The 19770-nt window shown below is 37.4% G+C and overlaps 1 protein-coding gene across 1 annotated transcript in view; it reads left to right on the top strand.

Annotated features, from left to right (window-relative positions):
• Nucleotides 1-19770, top strand: part of ADAMTS20 (ADAM metallopeptidase with thrombospondin type 1 motif 20) — a gene marked incomplete at both ends in the record, with an annotated part of 96933 nt that overhangs the window by 62817 nt on the left and 14346 nt on the right. The window lies entirely within an intron of this gene.

Genomic DNA, 19770 nt, shown 5'->3' with positions numbered 1-19770 from the left:
TAATTTGTTTTTTTAATTAACATGGATACATTTTTAAAATGGAAACCTTTTAAAAAATCTTATCCAGTTTCAGCTGTAAATAGTTTATTACTGTTTATATAATCTATTCTAATTTATTGCAAATAGACTTCAAAATGGAAGTTCGAATTAATAATTTACCACAGTTATCTCTTTCTTCCACTGTGCAAAACAGACTTTAGGTTTGTGCTTAACAGACACCAGAGTATCTTATTTAGCTGTTAGCCAAATAATCAGTGGTGACTTGCTATTGCTTAATTAATGTAGGTACTTTGGATGCTGATAAGAAGAGCAGGGCATTCAGCACACCGTTGCCTTTGGACTCAATGTTTGTTTTCTTTTTAGATTGAGAGTTATTCATGGCCTGTTTCTTCCCTGAGTGATGTTGTTTGTTCTGCCTAAATAAGTTACCTGTAAGCTATTGTAATATATTATAAATCACAGAATCACAGAATGGCTGGGGTTGGAATTGACCTCTGGAGATCATCTAGTCCAACACACCTGCTAGATCAGGTTCACCTAGAACAGATCATACAGGAATATGTCCAGGCTGGTCTTGAATGTCTCCAGAGAAGGAGACTCCACAGCCTCCCTGGGCAGCGTGTTCTGTAAAGAAGTTTCTCCTCATATTCAGATGGAACCTCCCATGCTTCAGTCTGTGCCCATTGCCCCTCATCCTATCATTAGGCACTACTGAAAAGAGTCTGGTCCCATCCTCTTGACACCCACCCTTGAGATACTTGTAAATAAGATCCCCTCTCAAGCTTGTCTTCTCCAGGCTAATGGAGATGTTAAACGTGGCTTAGTTTTGCAAAGATTTTCGTATTGGTTTATGTTTCAATTGACATAAAAAGCCATTTTAATCCTTCAAAATGGAATGGAATCTAGTTATCAGAGAGAGAGTTTGCGGCCTCTGTTTAATGCGTTATTGGATTGCAAGCTCTATGGTTATTCAGTTTTAATTTCATCACACTGTCATGTGGTGTTGTGCAGAAAAAAATGTACTCAAGAAATAAAAGCAGACTCACATATTAAATATGCTGTAACTTTTTAGTAATTTAGCTAGTTTGAATGCTGCCAACACACAAACTTCATTTAATTTTTGTTGCTGTTTAAACAGAGCAAAAATAATTAATTGAGGATGTCTATTATGAATGAGCAGTAAAAGCTGTTAGTCACAGAAACACTGTAGCCTAAAAGAAATGGCTTTGTTTAGCCTTTACCTATAGGTGGTTGGCGAGTGATGTGGTAGTTTGGCAATAGGTCACGGCTCTGCCAATCTTATGCCTTTCTGGCATACAATATCCTCTAATACAGGGGACTGTTAAGGACTGGACACTCTCTGGAGGCTGGAGTCATCAAGTATGTCACATTGACACATTCCCTTTTCTATAAAGACTGCAAGAGACAGATAAAATAGTTTGCATTTTTGATAAAAGTATGCAGTAATATTTGTGTCTGGGCAGCAATGGATTACACTTTTCTATCTATTAGTGAGATTCCAATGTCAAAAATTAAGTAGCAACTGAAATGCAAGATTTCCCACATGTAGTGTTATTTGCCATAATAGATTCTGCCATCTTTTACTTCTGCCATGCATGGGATTAATGTGATATGTGGAGGGGTTAAGTAGACAGAAGGGAGTTTCTGAGCAATTGCTTTACCTGGAACAACTACTTGACATCCTTGAATATTTACCCTGTCTCTGACCCAGTGAGAGACAGGTATCAAAACTGCTTAAAAAACCTTTTCCTTATTCTGGTGTAGCTTTGTCTAAACCATGTCTGAACTAAAAGCTTCACTCACAGATTATTGCAGCTTTTACATAGCTGGATAGTTTCCTCTTGGATTTTAGATCCCAGCAGAAATAGGTTCAAAAAAAGTCAAATTATTTAAGGTTAATTCAGAATCCTGAGTCAAGAACCTGATCCAACATGTAGAAGGATTGTTCTAGTTTATCAGTTGTCAGCGTTTTTTATGTTCTCTTCCATATGGGGGCATTCTGACTTCTTCCACTAGCTATCACTATATATTTGAGGACAGAAGACACTTGGCAATATGTCTTGTAAGTACATTTCTTTCAGGTTTGGATTCATTTTCCATAATGTAATTAAAATAAAACATATTTTGGAAAAGCACAGTAGGGTGGTTGCACGGAAAGCTCTGCTTGTGATTTGAAGCCAGAATTCTGTTAATGTTACTGCAGTTCAGCAGCTATGGGCTGTTACATTTTGTAGTGTCTGTCTGTGGCTGCCAGAGCTGACCAGCACAAAGCGCCAACACTGTGTGCTCCTCTCCTGCCATGTTCTGCAGTCGTCCAAAGGGTTGTGAGGCAAGTAAATCTCAAATTCTAAAGGCTCTTACCACTTTAGGACATATTCTTGGAAATAACATGCATATTCAGAAACTTCGATTCTTTGAAACTTTAATTCAGTCCAAAATTTTCATATCATGATATCCACTCCAGAAGGATATCATGGATATCTGAAGTTTTACAGGGAGGATGACTGGAAACACATCCTTTTGCCTGTAATGTGAATTCATTTGATCTGAAGGTCATTGAGAGACTCTGACAATGATCTTCTGCCCTCTTAGTTTTGTACAAGTTTCTAAAGGAATTTTCTGTAGTAAGAACTGAATGAGGCTAATATTTTTTTTTTCTGCCTTTTTAACAAAAGCCAAAGGAAATAGAGTGGGTTTACACCCAGTCCATGCATCTTGAGGGACTCTGCCTTGTTTTCAGATAATATTGGTGTCAATTTTAAAGTAACTGAGGTTGATAAATATTATACAAGCATTCCTAAATTAAAGTGTTTCAAAATTTGAAACATTTGATTTCAAGATTTAATTGCCTAATTGGCATGTGTCTAGGTACACTACCTCTTCTTTGATATACAAAAATTACAATACAGATGTATATATTTTGATATATACATATTTATATTTTATAAGTTAATACTTGAAGTAAATATAGCTGCTTATTTTAATGGAGTTGCACCACCAGTAAATTTGGCCTATATATCTTGGAGATTTTTCTTTTAGACTACTCTAGTTTCATTGGTGAAGAGATTAGGCAATGATCCAAAATTTCGTGAAAGAATGAATAAATTACAAGCTAAAAAAATATGGAAACCATATGTCACATTAAATAATGTCTAGAAAAATTCCATAGCATTCTGACAGCTGGCTGAGAGTACTTTGTTCTAGTATAGATTTTTATTGTATCCCTTTTTGCCTCAGTGCATTATTGTGTTATTGTGTTTAGTTCATACAGTAAGACTTCTGGTGTATTGTATTAATTTTCAGAGAGATTCAGGTTTTCTGACCCTCTTGACAAGAAGTTGTTTTTTATTTAAAGCATAAAAAGAGAGAATATTACAAATTTGCAAAGATACCATAAGATTTTAAAACTGAACCATAATGACTAGAATTAACAATTTTGTGCTAGAAGAGTTCTAGAATAATCCATCTTAATTCAGTTCAAGAATGCTGTTTTAGTACTCTCAATACTGTATTTTTGTTTTTTCCTTTGAACAGCATTTCTCATATCCACATGCTTTAGTATTCATAGCCAAACAATTATCTGTTACCTGCCAAAAAGTTACATGGGCATATAATCAAATCAACTTCTGGTTGCATCAGTGGTTATGTTTAGGTACAACAAATCTTCAGATATATCATGCAGATACCTATACAATCTGGCAAAGCTTTCATGTGTAGCACCAAAGTAAAGTACCTGAACTAGAGAATAAAATATTATTTTTGGCAGTACTTGCCTGGGAATTAATTTGACACACAGTAGCAAGTTAGGAGATTTCCAGTGCCAAAGCCCTGGCCTGGTACCTGGGCAAAGCATGTAACGTGAACATAGTTCTTGTGTTACTCTTCCTTCTGCTGTTCAACTCATCTAATCATCTAGTCTGCTTTTCTTAATGGAGGTTTCCTTCACTTCAAGGATTGTACCTGACTACTAAGGGAAGCCTCCCTTTCTTAAATGGTCATATCTTCCATTCTAGTCTTTTTCTCTGCCTTCTGGGTTGTTGTTGCACAATAGAAAACAATTGTAGGCTTCTCAAGATTCCTGATACGTATACGTTTTACTGTGCTGTGTACCTTTTGTTTTATATATTTTCTTTAAAGTTTTATGAAGTGTGAGTAGGCATTACCCTGAAGGAATAAAATAGGCTATTCATACGGGAAGACAATACCTTCCAGCTTCTCATAGTGAGGAAAGTGTGTTCACATTTTTGGATGACAGGAATTTTGATATATTTAGGAGTTAAAATATGGGTTTGGTTCCCGCATAGTTTTTCAGTGCTTACCAAAACCCTTGTAGAGCTAGGTAGCCAAACAGCAAGGTTCCTGCAGTTGATGTTACTTTAGACACTTTATATTTCATTTGGGCTTTCGTTCTTGGATGAGTGTGGATAGCAACCTAAATTTTATCAGAGGAGTTTTTACCAGGTATGTCACAACTTGAAATATATGTTTGCTTCTCATCCTTTCTCATTCTTTAGAAAGAATACAGCTGGATTACTGAAACCAGATTGTAACTGTGTGTTACCTAAAGGTCGCTTTGGTACTCCATTATCAGTAAATCTTCACAGCACATTTGAAAGCAGATACCTTACTGTGTGCTTTTCTTAGCAGATGTGTCATGGGAAGCTGCTGTAACTTGAAGGTAACAAGTCTTGCCTTAAAATAAGACAGTTATGCCTTTGCTCTGTACCATCCTCAGTTTTACCTCAATCAGTCTTTTTGAGGTGTTCCAGTTTCCTCATCTGAACAGTTTCACGTAGGGTCTTTATGCAGCTTGGTTGCCAAGCACTACCAGTTACAGTACAGAGTACAGCAAAGTTAAGGTCCATCTTGAGGTTATTGTTTTCTGTTAGATTCTCATAAAAACATCTATATTTGGAATTTTATTTGAATACTAACGGAAGAGGATTTATACTCTCTAGTGTGAGTTAATTTTAATGTAGTCATTAGCACATTTTCTTCTATTTGTTTTCTTAACATGTTTGGATTCATGTTCTTTTACTTCACATTTATATAGTGAGTTGAGCTGTGATACATCCAATTATTTTCAAATTCAAGACTTATTAAGAGTTTGTCATAAAATTTAACCATATACTGATTGTGAAGTCAGATGATAAGTGTGGAATTCTTAATTACTTTGAAGTTTTAAAACATAATGGAATTAAAGCGACCTAAGATTAAAAGTTGACAAGCAAAACTTTCTCAAGAACAAGTACATGTGCAAAGTGTTTTTACATTGTTCTGAGACTATTAAAAGAATCAAACACTGGCAACAAACTAGTCATGTCAGTTGTACTTTGTTAGTCAATAAATTGAGTATCACAAATGAGTGTTTCACTACCTGTTCAAATTATACTGAAAAAAAAAAACCTCACAAATCTGCAGTTTAAGAACGTTAGTTTTTCAGAATTCACTGGGAACAGTCTAAATCCAATTGTGCTGAGGTGTCTTTATGTCAGTGATACAGGCAAGATTTTAGTCTTACAGAAGATAATCATATTTTGTTTGAGAGGCTGTGGAGTCTCCTTCTCTGAAGACATTCAAGACCAGCCTGGACACATTCCTGTGTGATCTGTTCTAGGTGAACCTGCTTTAGCAGGTGTGTTGGATTAGATGATCTGCAGAGGTCCCTTCCAAGCCCAGCCATTCTGTGATTCTGTAAATGTTGATGAAGTGTTGTTTTTTTTTTTTCTTTTCTCACTCTTAGGATTTTCATGTAATTTCTTAAGTATTCCTTGTGATTTCCTAGAAAATAAGCATAAAAAGATTGGATCAGCTCATCTTCTAAGTTACATTTAAGTGTCAGAAATATATTGCTGTTATTACTTACTGCCCTTCGGACACATCATGTGGTCTTTAATGTGGCTGTTTTTCTAGTTCTTCAGTTTTCTTTTTAGTTGCTCCAGAGCAATTTCAGTGTAATTCTGTCTTTGCACTAGTGGAAGAAATCTATTATTGCTTTCAATGAATATAAATTCATGTTTTTAGACGTTGACATTTCAGTCTTCTTCCAGTGTTGTTACTCCCAGGCATGCCATTGACTTCTGCAGGAGCAGAAGGAGCCCAGAATTGCCCAAGTGAAATATTTCTTTTCATTTTAATGCAAAAAAAAAAAAAATCTTGCTATGTATGATAAATACCTTCATTCACTCTAATGTGTAAAAAGTATTTATATTTTCGAAGATAATCTTTTATATTAAAAGGGAATTCAGAATCAGTGAACCTGGTTTTCAAAACCAGCTTCAGGCTTTTACCTCTACTGCTGCTGCCTAATGTCAAACTTCAGAATACCTCATTACCAATGCGGCACGTTTATTTAATATCCCACTGGCTGAAGTCTTAATGTTAACATATGCTATTCATTTTTTTAAACTTTGGAAATGGGGGTGCCTTTTCAGAGATAACTGATAACATATGTCACTACCCAAATCGTGTAATAAAACAGACTTGAGATAGTGGATTTCATTTAGGCTAATTCTTATAAAAATGGAAGAAAATACTTGTTTCCAAAATTCAAAAGCAATTATTTGTGTACTGTTCATCAAGTTTAGAGGAAATTTCTCCATTTTGGTGCTATGTTGCCTGTATAGCTTAAATAATAAATAAGTTATAATGTATGTGTGATAATTTAATTTAATGATTGTGACTTGTGTCTGTGAAATACAATTGCATTTTAACCCTTCTTTTTTACGCATGTTGTGTGGCTTTGTGTTTATATTTAACGTGTCCTTTATTAAGAAACGCTAATGTTTAAGGTCCTAAAAAGAATACATGTATATATATTAAAAAAAGGGGGCGGAGGGTGGGAAATGGCAACTAATCACTTTTACTAAAACTGAGGCTTTTTTACAATTGAGTAATCTTTGTGTTGCAATGAACTTCGTATGATATTGTAGTGACATTGTTTTCGTGGGGGAAGCTCATATATACTTGAACCTGGACATGTTCCTGTGCCACCTGGACATGTTCCTGTGCAACCTCACTTAGGCGTTCCTGCTCCAGCAGGGGGATTGGACTAGATGATCTTTTAAGGTCCCTTCCAATCCAGAACATACTGTGATACTGTGATACTGTGAACAGAAAAAAAAACCCCAAACAGTGTTACTGATCAAAGCAGCAATTGATGCCGTTGAACAACCGGACTGGAATAGGTAGTTGGCACATGATCTTTGAAGATAAGCTTAAAGATACCAGCTGTTGAACCTTTTTCTGGAGTTATGATTTAATGGCCCAGTTCTGCTCCCACTTAGTGACAAAAGGCATAGAATAGTGAGGATCATAACATAATGCTCAAGTCTTAATCTTGAAGGCATAACGTAATTTTTTACATTCCTAGAACACTTTTGCATGAGAAGGTTTGCAGAACTTTCAGACCCTCCATTTAGAAAGAGGACAAGTAAGCAGGGAACATAGTCAAAGAAGAACAAACAAAACAATATCATGGAAGGGGGAAAAAAGCAGGTGGTCCTTAGTACCATTGATAAATATATATACAGGCATTTAATAGAAATGAAAGGAATGTGAAGCTACTGATGTATTCATGTATTTTTTGCAGAGTTACAACTTTAAGAAAAGCTTAAGGGTTCTCGGTGGTCAGATCTCTGAGCTGCCTGTATATATGTGGCAGTTTTGAACACCAAAACCCCAGTCACAAATGTTGGTTCAAAGTGTTTTGGAGACCCAAGTCTAAAAGTTATTAAGCTTATTTTAAAGTATTAGCATTTTCTGACATTTATGAGGGTTAATACATAAATATTTTGGTTTCCAGGCATGGGTTAGGAAATGAACAAAATGTTCCGTAGTTCTCTGTTACAGGAGTTCCCAGTTCTTTCTTTGAAAACTGGTAACTAGGAGACTGGTGACTCCACAAGACAGACAGTTCTGTTGGTCAGTACATATATTAACATATGTATTAATGTATCTGTGGCCCTTTCCCTTTGAGAGCAGGCTCAGGCACACAGGTTTCTTGCAGAATCAGTCTTTCAGAAGCTTGCATGTGTGCTCACATTTATGCACATGACTGCAATGCTGGAAAGACTGATCTGTAAGGAAATTGAAAATACACAGGAGAGTGGCTTAGGTTGGAAACAAACTGGAATTCAACATGTGAAGGTAGGTAAAATGTTGTATTTCTTATTGGCTGAAATATAAGCATATATTCATGTCCAATTAATGTTTAAAGTAATTTGAGTTATTTTTCTTAATTCTTTACCTGATATCGCGTTAAGTACTATAGAGTTATACTTTTGCATGGTTCTAAAACGTTTGAAAAATTTCTGACAGTACTGTACTATTTCAGTATATATTGCTTTGTATTTTCTGTTGTCTTTAAAGTTCAAATACAAAACATTAGTTTTTAATCAAATGAAGAAGTGAAGCGATACTTTTTATAGAGCAGACAGACATACAGAGCTCATGTATTTGTTATTCCTTTTATTTCTGAGCTACTGTTTTGCTGCTGCTAAGATGATTAAAAATGATAAATCAGAGATTGCAGTTGCTGGCATCCAGTGTTTCTTCTGCTCATCTTTAGGTTTTTGCAAACTTAGCTAAAACTAATAGGTCTAGCATTGTAAGACTGTATCATCTCTGACTAATTTAGTAATTGGTTTATTGAAAGTACCATATCTCTGAAGATAAAAAAGAAGAATCCATAAAATGAAGTTTTAAATTGTGAAAAGTATATAAACAAATGGGTTTTTTCTGTGCAACACTTTTGATCATGCAAACATAGCTTCCACACCAGAGATGCTCCATCATGGTCCAACTTTTATTGTGAACACCTATGACTAAAATGTCGCTCTCAAGAGGTGAACATTACTTTCCAGTGAGAATGCAGATTATGTCATTCCCATGCATTTGTTCAGTTTTCCCAAGCATAACAAGATCCTCCCTGTGGTGCAGTCTGTGAAATTGTCTGGTCAGTGAAAGCAAAAATGGATTCACTTTGGTTTGCTGTTTGTTTTTCATGGAGGTCTGTGAACACACCTGCTGGATGGATGTGGATACATCCGTTGTTCTCCATTTGGAAAATGTGTCTGGGAATTTATCCATTTATTTGAAACAGGAAAAAAAAAATCTCTGCCATTTCTTTTGTTTACACTATCTCCTTTTTTGCCACCCTTTTTTATCAATGCTTGCACTTCACTGTTTGTCTCCAATGCTGCTGCCTTCATGTATTTGCTTAAAGGTATTATTAGTGTTGCATAACTGTGGAATAAAGAAAGATGAGACTTGCTGAAGTCTGGACAAGTCAGCAATTTCACATCTCCAATGGTGTAATGGTAAAGGTGTCTGTACCGAATACTTTCTAGGAGGTACTAAAGGCAAAGAGCAGGATTACTATTCAGTCTTGTAAATTCGACACAAATTTATACCTGTGGATTAAGATTTTCAGAAAGAGTTAGTGAGGGTCTACCTCTGTTCGTCTTTGCCACTGATTTTACAAGGAGAGGTAAGGCAGAATTTTCTGGATTTTTGTGGTGGTGCTGCTGTTTGCATTGGTTTTGGTTTTGTGGGTTTTTTTGTTTGTTTGTGGGTTTTCTTTGTGGTAGTGTTGTGAGTTTTTATGTTTTGTTTTTAACAACTTACCATTGTTCCTGTATTTTTAATTGTGATTTGCCTCAGCCATCTGTTGTTTAAGTCATTCAACTGAAAGATGATACAAGTTTGGTACACATACCAGCTGAGCAATGTAGTTTATCTGTTCCCTCCCAGCAATTAATAAGCTGATCTTACTTCTCATCATTGTAATATATACTGTCATTAATTACAGTGATGATGTTGCTTGAGGGCTGATGGTGCAGTTCTTAGCAGTGGTACGTGCAGACTCCGTAGTGACACTTAAGACCTGCACATGAGGTAGCAGAGCCTGCCAAATGGGTGCTGAAAGGAGGCAGAAATACCTATTGTTTTTCTGATTCTCAGGTGGTAATCCGATGCAGCAGATTCAAATCAAGAGCAAGTAAGGCAGGAAAGCTAACTATGCAATTAAATTTTTACTGTAATTGATAGATTAAATGGAACCTATAAAGGAGTGTTAAATGAGGTAGCACATGTGATATATCATTACTGTTGACGGAGAACATATTGATCATCAACTCATGAAGCTGTGATTATTTTTAAATTTTCAAAATTATCAAGTAAACATTAACAGAAACATAAAATACCTTTAATTAGCACAAGGCTTGTTTTTGCATCTCACTGATGCCATCACATCAGCAGTGTTAGCATCTCTGCCACTTCTCTGTTAGGTTACTGTTGCATGTACTAGTGAGCTCTTCTGCCAGGGAAGCTGAAGCCTGAAGGAAAATAATATTGTGGGGATGGGTCACGACAACTGAGTCTGATTTTGGACTTTGACTCAACTATTCATGTTTGAGTCCAATAAAGTATGATATTCAATTTCCGTGAAGAATTTCCCTCTCTTTCTAGCGTTTCCTGTATTTTTGACGCCGAACTGTTCATCTTGCTTTATTTTTCTCCTCTTCCTCTGTGCCATACAAACTTCCATCTACACTCACACTAATATCTCCATAATTTGGGTTCTCTGATGCCTTGGATTACTCTCTTACAGAAAATGGGAAGCTGGTAGTCTCCTTCCTGTATGCCATATTGACTTATTAACTTGTCAAAAATTTGAGTCAAATTTGGTTCCTTGTTGTGAAACTTAGACTTGAATATTGCTTGAGCCCAAATTTTCCTTTCTGAATTGTGTGATGGTAATTTTAGGCTTTACAGTGAACTCTCATAAAAGGCTTTTGTTTTACTTACCAGTTCTCAGTCCCACTAAAGCTTGAGATTTTTACCTGGCATCAGGAATTTGCACTCTTTATAGCAGCAGAGTAGTGGAATCACCTCCAAACAAGGAAGACAACTCTTCTCTTTTGAAAGAAAAGTGATAGAACTTTGTCTAAAAATAAAATCTTATCTCTTGTAAGTTGTAAATTAATTTATTTCTTAAAATGAAGAGAATTTAGATTGTTACATTTTTAGGGAAAAAAACAGAAAATACAGGAAGAGTAGTTATATAATACAGAAAGCAGGGTCAGCCATTTACAGAAAAAATGTTTCTGAAAATTTCTTTAATGATGACACCTGAAGTAGCACCTGTGAAATACAGTTCTTTGGGCAGTGGATTATTATATGAGCATGCCCTTGGAAAGGACTTGGATATCACTGAGTATCCACCAGTATCTAAAGATATAGGTAGTGTAAAAGCCAAATCCTACAATTGCTAAAATAATGTTGCAGCTTTTTTGGCAGTTCTGTTGTTCTTGTGTTACTGCAATAGCTAAAAGTTTGTTTGAAGATCTAATTATGCTGTGTAGGTAAAACAAAGAGAAGTTTGCTGACTGGAAAAGCTTACAGATTATGTATTATTATGAGATGTATGCAGATGCAATGGCAATACATGGCACAGAGAAGCCTGGCTGACTATCATGGTAGGTGGGCAGCTGTGCATGGTAACAGCCTGTTTTTCAAGTGATCCGTAGCTGGCATCAAAAAGGATGCTGGGCCTAAGGCAGTGATGAGCAGAATGGTGGTGTTCATCATGAGAGGGAAAGACATGAAAGGGCTTTCAAAGGAGGATGTGGTCATCTGCTGTAGTTGTGCTAAACTTGAGTTAATAGATAGCGCTTTGAGATATCAGAAAGACAGGCCAAATTAAAAGACTTATTCACAATTCTGAGTAGAATGAAGAAATTCTGTGAATGATCATGAAGTGGGAGTTCAAGAGTTCTGATTTTTATTTTTCCAACAGCTGCAAAGAGTGTGTTTGGTTGTTGATCTGCCATCCAGGCAGACTGCTGTTTTGCTGAGGGATCTGTCTCATTAAGGCCACCACCAGCTGGCAGGACAAACAAAATCAGACCATGTGGTGACAACTTTAAATATTGTCTAAAATTCCTCTGTAGTATCATCAGTAGAGTTGGGCTTCTGCAGACATGAAATCATCTTACTTTCAAGATCTGTACTGATGGTTCTGACTTTAATACAGTGGAAGGGTTTGTTTGGGGTGTGCTTGTTTGAATTAGGATGCCTTTATCTTCAAGAGGAATATATTAACACTTTCCTATTAGATGCCATATATATCCTCTCCTAGCAGTTTTACCTTCCTGTTACCCACATCAATCCTAAAATCTGTCTTTAATCCTCTTTGTTCTTTTTTTTATTCCTGCTTTTTCTATGTATGTATATGTAGGTAGTTTCTCATTTCTGTCCACCTATTCAGTAGATGTGCTTCAGCGTGCTTGGAAAATAACTATTCAGGAGTTTTCTGTTATCCTTCAGATGGAAGTTGAAACAAAATTATTCTCTCAAAAAGAATCAGACAAATGCTGCCTTTTTATGGAGCACACAGTGCTCAATCCTGTCAGAAGAGGACTGGCTATGGGCAGTGGACAGGTTAGATGACCTCAAAAGAGTCTGCTGTCTCTCGCTGGTCTCAGCTGCCACAGGCACACTGGCTGTGAGCTTGTACCACAGCACGCTCCAGCACACCCACACTGGCTTTGGTTTGGAACTCACTGGTCTTCATATCCATGATATGTATCTGAAAGCCCTGGAAACCAACATATGGATGGTGGAAACTTGGCATGTGTATTATTTCTCACCCTGTTATGCAGCCAGAGTATGTAGCCAGACCAAAAATGTGGAAGTGCTTCTTAGGCAGACCTCAGAGAAAATTATCATTGCTCCCTTTTGTTCTTGAGAGGGGTGAAGTTATGAAGCTTCCATATTAGATTGTGATAGTGGCTGCAGGTGATGATACTTGGAGCAAATTGTTCTCTGGTTTTCATGCCATGAGAGCTACAAGTAATGGCAGTCACTTTGTGTGAGGGCCGTCCTTCCTTAGCTTCCATGCTGAAGAGAATGTCTTCTGAGAGGGAAATTCGTAAATTTCCCTCATGAGAATAATAAGAGAACTGACCTTTAACACTACATTTGTTTATAAAAATCTAAGATGTATTCTACTCCAAATTTTCCAGGGTTTTTATTAATTTCAAGGAATGAATGTGAAATTGTTGGGGAGGAAAACTGATCTTCAAATTTAAGATTTTGAAATAACACTAAATAGGTTTCAGTCAGAACAGTACTTTCACTTCAAAGCTGTCTGAACACAAAAGAGATGATCTGATAAGTACTTTCTGGATGAAGTTGAGCTCAATGTTAACTAGAAAAAACATGCTTGTTATTTGCAGAATCTAGCTATAAATAACTCGGGTGTTAAGTGTAGCAATCGCAATACTCAGGTATTTTTGGAGGATCCTGTCACAGAGGAAGGAGGATGGCTTTCTTCATGAGTTAGAATGAAGAGACTCAGACTCGTGAGCCTACATACTTGTCTAGTCATAAAAATACTCCACAAGTCACAGCAGTACTGTTGCTTACATTGGATGGAGAAGGATTTTGAGATAATACTTCATTTCAGAGGCTGTGATAAATTTTCTCTTTAATTTAGGTGAGGGAAGGTGGTTGTGGAACTGTGGGCCATCCTGGCTTAGCAAGGAATCAGGAAGGACTTCAGGCAGCTCTAACATTGTCGTGAAAGATTCAGTCTTGGATAGCTAATCCAAATTTGTATTTTTGTAGGTGGTAGTAGTTGCAACTACTAAAAATTGTGGGTTTTTTCAGGGCATAGAACTGAAAACCAGTACTGTGAAATCTCACTGTACAGTCTGAACAGAAGAATATCCATATTATTGACCTCTCTCTGCCAAAAACCTGGAAAAGAACAATTAAACATCATGATTACCTGTTTGGCTCAGAGAGGTGTGATTCGAACATTCATTGCTGGATTGTCTATGCTTGTTTTTGTTTCCAGATGGGCTACAGTACCTCATGATACACTTTGCAAATGGTTTTGACAAGTCCAACAGGAGGAACGTGGAGACTTGCCCTGTGTCACTGACCTCAGGGGATCATCTGTCAGTGTCATGCAAGCCGAAGCTGTGCTGGGGACTGAACTTTGCAAAGTGTTTTTGAGATGATGCTTGTGTTGCAGCTCACTGAAACATGGGCAGTGCTAGCTTCTCATCTTTCACATTTTGATATACGAGAGTCAAACATATTCCGGGGTGCTCTGTTTCCACATGCAGAGGCAATGGACAGGGAAGAATTTGCAGTAGCTGTGGAGGCCATTTGGAGCATTCTACAAATAGACATCACTCAGCAGTAGTTCACCAGCTTGAGAGAAAGGGACCTGTTGGAATTCACTGAGCTCAGTTGGCTGTGCATTTGGTCATTAGAAATACAGTCTTGTTTGAATTAAAAAAAAAAGAAGTTATTGAACTTGGAGACCCAGTCAATTTGTGTGGTAGGAATGCCATCTACGTAGTGTTTGGATCAGAGGGCAGCACTTACAGGAAGGAAGTGAATTTATTACTAATTTACATCAAAGATCACATGAGGTTTGAAGTATGATTGCAAATATTAATGCAGGAAGTAGTTTTCACTCTAGATCTTATCTTTCAAATGTCATATAGAACTCTGTGAAGTGGGAAGGCCACAAAGAACTTGAACAAAAAAAAAAGTAATATTTGGTATATGCTTGTTGGGTATGGGCTTCTTGTCATGGTACATTTTAACTCTGAAGCTTCAGCTGATACACAGCATACAGTCTTGGATACATCCTTGTAAAAAACATGCAGACAGCCGGGTGTGTTCATAGGACAGCAGCGTGAATGGTAAGAGACTTGGACTAAGTGATGAATAAGGAAAGGCTGAGGTAGCTGCATTTTTCAAGACCAAGTCTACAGAAGAGTAGACTGAATGAGATATTCTTTCAACCTGTAATCAGTGTTTACAAAGAGGTGAGTGTTTCTCAGTCTGCTAAGCATAGAATGAGAAGTAACCATCTAATCTAACAGTAAGAGAGACTATTGTTAAATCCTAAGACATTTTTTTTTAACTGTAAGGATGGCTAGACAGTGGAAAAAGGCATGCAAAGGAGGCTGTAGCATCCGTGTCATTGGAGACAAGAGTGACAAACTACTGTTAGAAATGGTCCAGGTGTAGCTTTGAGCAGCATGATAGATTGGATGAAGTCTTTGGGTCCTTCTTAGCCTGGTCTTCCTCCCTTCCATTGGTAAAGTTGCAAGAGCACGTTTAGAAATATGGCAAAGATTTGCAGATTGCAGCTGCAAGGAGGACCAAATCAAATCAAGACATTTTTTGACCACCAGAGCAATGTGATATATCACTGAACTTTTGAAATGAAGCCATACTCAATGAAGTGACTCAAAAATATCTTCAGTTTAACTTCTGTAGTTAAAATAGGTGTAACTTAGATGTAACAGTAAATCACGTACATACCTCCCAGAGTTCAATTTGCTCTTTCTCAGGAGTGATGGAATGGTTGGTCTTTTATAACCATGGTTCTTTCTGAGTGATAGAGCTAATGGCACAAGTGTTTATGCTTGTTTTAGTGAAGAATTACTGATTCTGAATCAAATAATTCAGTAGAACCTAATTACAGAGTCTGTGTTGCTTCTGGACAGCAGTCTATGTATTTAAAGGAAAAAAACAACTTTTGGAATACTTTTAGCTGAAAATACCTATTTCATGTTCGAGCCCTGCAAGGAGCCCTGGGGAGATGCAGCGAACAGGGAGGAAGGAGGCAGAAGAGGAGCTAGTTCTAATATGGCAAACAAAAATTTGAAGTAACTCTCAACTAAGTAATGCTCAAAGTAACATTTTACTAGTATCTTCTGTGCAGTAGTGGTCCCAGTTTACTTCTAGCTAAGTTGTTAAATAGCCCAAACAGACTTTTGGGCCAACCAGAGATCATCAAAATGCAGTTTGTCAGACAAGTCAAGTAACTACTGTGTTTAACCCTGTAGGTTTGTAATTATTCTGACTCATTATATAAATGTCATATCTTTTTAATCTTTCTGCCCAGTCACAGAAGTGCCTGACAAAAAGAGGAAGAAAATACCTTTTGTAATATGTTTTATCCTTTTTCAGTGCTGTTGCGGCTTAACCCTGGTAGGCAGTTAATCCCCACACAGCTGCTCTCTCACTCTCCTGCCCACCCTGGTGTGGGATGGGACAAAGAATTGAGAGGATACAAGTGAGAAGAATTGTGAGTTAAGATAAAGTCATTTTAACAGGTAAAGCAAAAGCTGTGCCAACAAGGAAAGCCAACTAAGGAATTTATTCATTATTCCCCATCAACAGGCAGCTGTTTATCCATCTCCAGGAAAGCAGAGCTCCGTCACGTGTAACAGTTGCCTGGGAAGACAAACAACAACCCCCTTCCTCCTCCTTCCCTGCAGCTTTTATTGCTGAGCATGTTGTCATATGGTGTGGAATATCCCTTTGGTCATTTGGGGTCAGCTGTCCTGGCTGTGTCACCTCCAAACCTCTTGTGCAGCCCCAGCCTACTGGCTGGTGGGGCAGCATGGGGGGCAGAAAGGGCCTTGATGCTGTATAATCACTTTTCAAAAATAAATAAAATGTCCATATGCTATCAGCAACATTTTAGTCACAAATGCAAAACCCTGCACCATACTAATTAACTTTATCCCAGCTAAAACTAGTACAGTTACAGTACTACTAGTGACAGTCACTTTAGGTCCCTTTATAGCGAATATGAATGCAACAAGAAATTGCTCGGTGCTTTGCATTTACTGGTCTGTTTTTCAGTATCTAGAAGCCCACTGACCTACCAGCTAAGCTATACAAAACACTCCCTTGAAAGAAAAGGTTAAGAAAATTTAGAACAAAATCCACTAAATAATCCAAGGTCTTCATCTTTTCAATGAAATAATAATAGCGAAAGAATCAAAAAGCTTTCAGTGAAACTCTGCGTGTCAGCTGCAGAAAGAGCCTTAATTTGGTAGGAAGTGATGCTGGCACGCCTGTCTGAGGGGCTGCCTGTGCCACAGAGAGCACCAGGAGTTCTGACAGACTGATCCTCACAGAACTTCATTACTATGAAAAAACCCAAGCAAATGAGTCCTAGTTGCTAGCATTATGGAATGACTTTGAACAATAGTAATCAAGTCCAGCTTCTTACTGTAGTTTTATGTTTTTGAAAGAAGCTGACATATGGGAAATATTACTTTAGCCAATGTTGAGACAAGTGCTAGAATTTCTGTGTAAAGTGGTTACAGGATTTTTTTTCAACTTACCTTTTTTTAAAAATAAATGTTCATGTTTCTTTTGAACTTTAAAGTTCTTATGTTTTTTGGTTTTTTTTCTACACATTCAATCTGCAGAAAATGTGTGGAAAATGTACTCTGCATAAGCCTCCAATTGCGTGGAATGTCGTACAAGTGAAGCCACATCAGGGAAGTGTTGTGCCATGAGGACTGCATTGTTCTTGACCATGTTCAAGTTTAAATGGAAGGAGGTCAAGCAGCAGGAGAGTTATGTGCAGCTGTACTTCCCTTGCTCAGGGGAATTAAGCCTTGGGGAGATCACCACCAGAGCATCTCACAGAACAGAGTAGGCACCAAGCAGTGAGAGGACCATATTTCAGAGATAGTGTGTGATAATGCATGAGAAACTCCAAGAAGGAACACAGGCTTATGAAGGGCAAAATTCAGTCTTGTAAGAAATGGACTACAGGCTAGAGGCTCCAAAAAGACGCAAGTGCCTACCAGAGTACAGAACAAGGGCTCACTCCCGTGCAAGTGAGAATTTGATGCTTCTTAATGAAAGGAAACTTGTTAGACAGGTATCTTAGGTCCATGTGTGCAATATGCAGCTCTCTAAGGAAAACACTGGTGGGGATGTAGCTCAATGCAAGACACCTCTCTGTAAGCTGTATTTAGATGTCGTTAGCCAGCTGGGAGTCCCACTCAGGTATCTTCTTTGGAATCTCTATTTTTCATCCCAAGAACCGAGCAGGAGCTGTGTTCTGCCCTTACAGAAAAGTTAAGATGCATGCCCACTTTATATTGATTAAAGCTTTTAATTCAGCATTTGGGAGACTGGCTTTCCTTTCTTGGTATTCATTCTCTGTGCTGAAGGACAGAGAACCCTTATCTGCTTGTCAGGAGTCTCCAATAAGAAGCTGGACAGAAGTAGTCTTCATTTTTCTTGCTAAAGGTGTGTCACCATCCAGTAAAGAACACAGTTGAGCTGCTTGCATCTGATGCCAAGGCATTCTGGGAGGAAACAGTCCCTTTAAGAACTATTTTTATGTATTATCTAAGGAATTAATCCAGAATATGTCCAGTTCCAGGAGGATACTGTACATACAGAGTAATACACCCTCTTGAACTTTCCATTTCTGATCCTGGATCATCTACATCCAGGATGAGTGCATTAGCTTTTTCATATGTTAAAGAATAAAAACTTAAGAGCATTTCTCTTTTCTTGTACTAAATATCTATCATTGTACTTTGTAACGTGCCTCATTCACCTCCTGTGCACTCAGTGCACTCTTAGAGAAATTGCTTTATTTTTATTAACTTGTCAGTGGAAACAGAGGAAAACCTGTTTTCAGGATGCTGATTGTCCTTATGGGATACAAAGTGCTGAGCTGGTCAGTCTGTTGAAAGGATTGTGCGTGTTTGTAGAATTGGACTGTTCAGCACCAATGGAACTTTCTGAAGTGCAACTGTGGCTCAGGGCAGCCTAGGGGCTTCTGTAGCTGATGTACATGTGAGACTTCAAGAATAACAATCCTGGAATTAGTTGCCCTAATTATATCAAGATCCCATTGAAATTGCAAAGGGTCTGATCCTTAGAGGTATTTAGGCAATGTGCTGATGTTGGTGGGAAGGGGAATCCAGCCCATGGAACTGCGCTGAACTGGGCAGGAGCTGCTCCATGGAATTCGGGGACATCCAGTACGCCAAGAACCTCATTCAAGCAAAGCTGCTTGGAGGCATTTCTTAGTCTGGCGATTTACTTGGTTTTCAATTTGAGCAATCATATTTAAGCAGAAGTTTACAGCAGCTTAATGTCTAGGGGGGGTTAGTTTTTAAAAATACCAGGATCTTTCCTTCAGTGAAACAACAAGCACACATTAACCTAATGAACTACACTTCAGTGTTTTTTCATGCCTTAAATTAAACAAAAGCAAAACAAAAAACACACAAAAAACCCAACAACTTTGAAAGCTCATCAGTTGAAACCTGCAGTGTTAGGACACTGGCAAATTACCTTTTGCACAATTAAGTTTATTTTTCAGTGTAAGATCTATTCAACAGAGCTTTGGACACACGGAAACACAGGATGAGATCTGTGACTTGATGATTACGTGAAAGAGTAAGATAGCAAATCTATATACAGAAATGCTATCTCTCTATTTTCGTAAAGCTTACACTTTGTAAGGATTTAATGCATTTAAGATTTTCCAACATAATCACGAGCTGTTGAACATGTTTTTTAAAGTTGTTTAAGATAACATTAGATTAACACAGAGTAAAAAAACTCCCTGGAAAAAAGTTATTTAAATGTGGATATTTTCTTCACATGAGTTGGCAACATTCTGTAACTTATTGTCTCAGCAAGAAAAACAAAGCAAAACAGATTACTTATCAAAAGTTACATTACTTGAATGTTCAATTATATTTCTTATAATTAAATTAATTGTTTGCAAATACAAAAATGTTTTCAAAATAATTGAAAATAATATCTACCTACAGATTTTAATTATCTTTCATTTGTGTTTCTGCATGTAACATTAAGAACAGAATGGGTTCCAGGTATCTCGAGTCGTCCAAGCTAAACAGTATTTGAGTGAAAGAAATT

The sequence above is a fragment of the Nesoenas mayeri genome, assembly GCF_963082525.1.
Source record: "Nesoenas mayeri genome assembly, chromosome: 1".
NCBI classification, from domain to species: domain Eukaryota; kingdom Metazoa; phylum Chordata; class Aves; order Columbiformes; family Columbidae; genus Nesoenas; species Nesoenas mayeri.
Note: the sequence above shows the minus strand (reverse complement) of the source record. Positions and strands in the feature narration are given on the sequence as shown.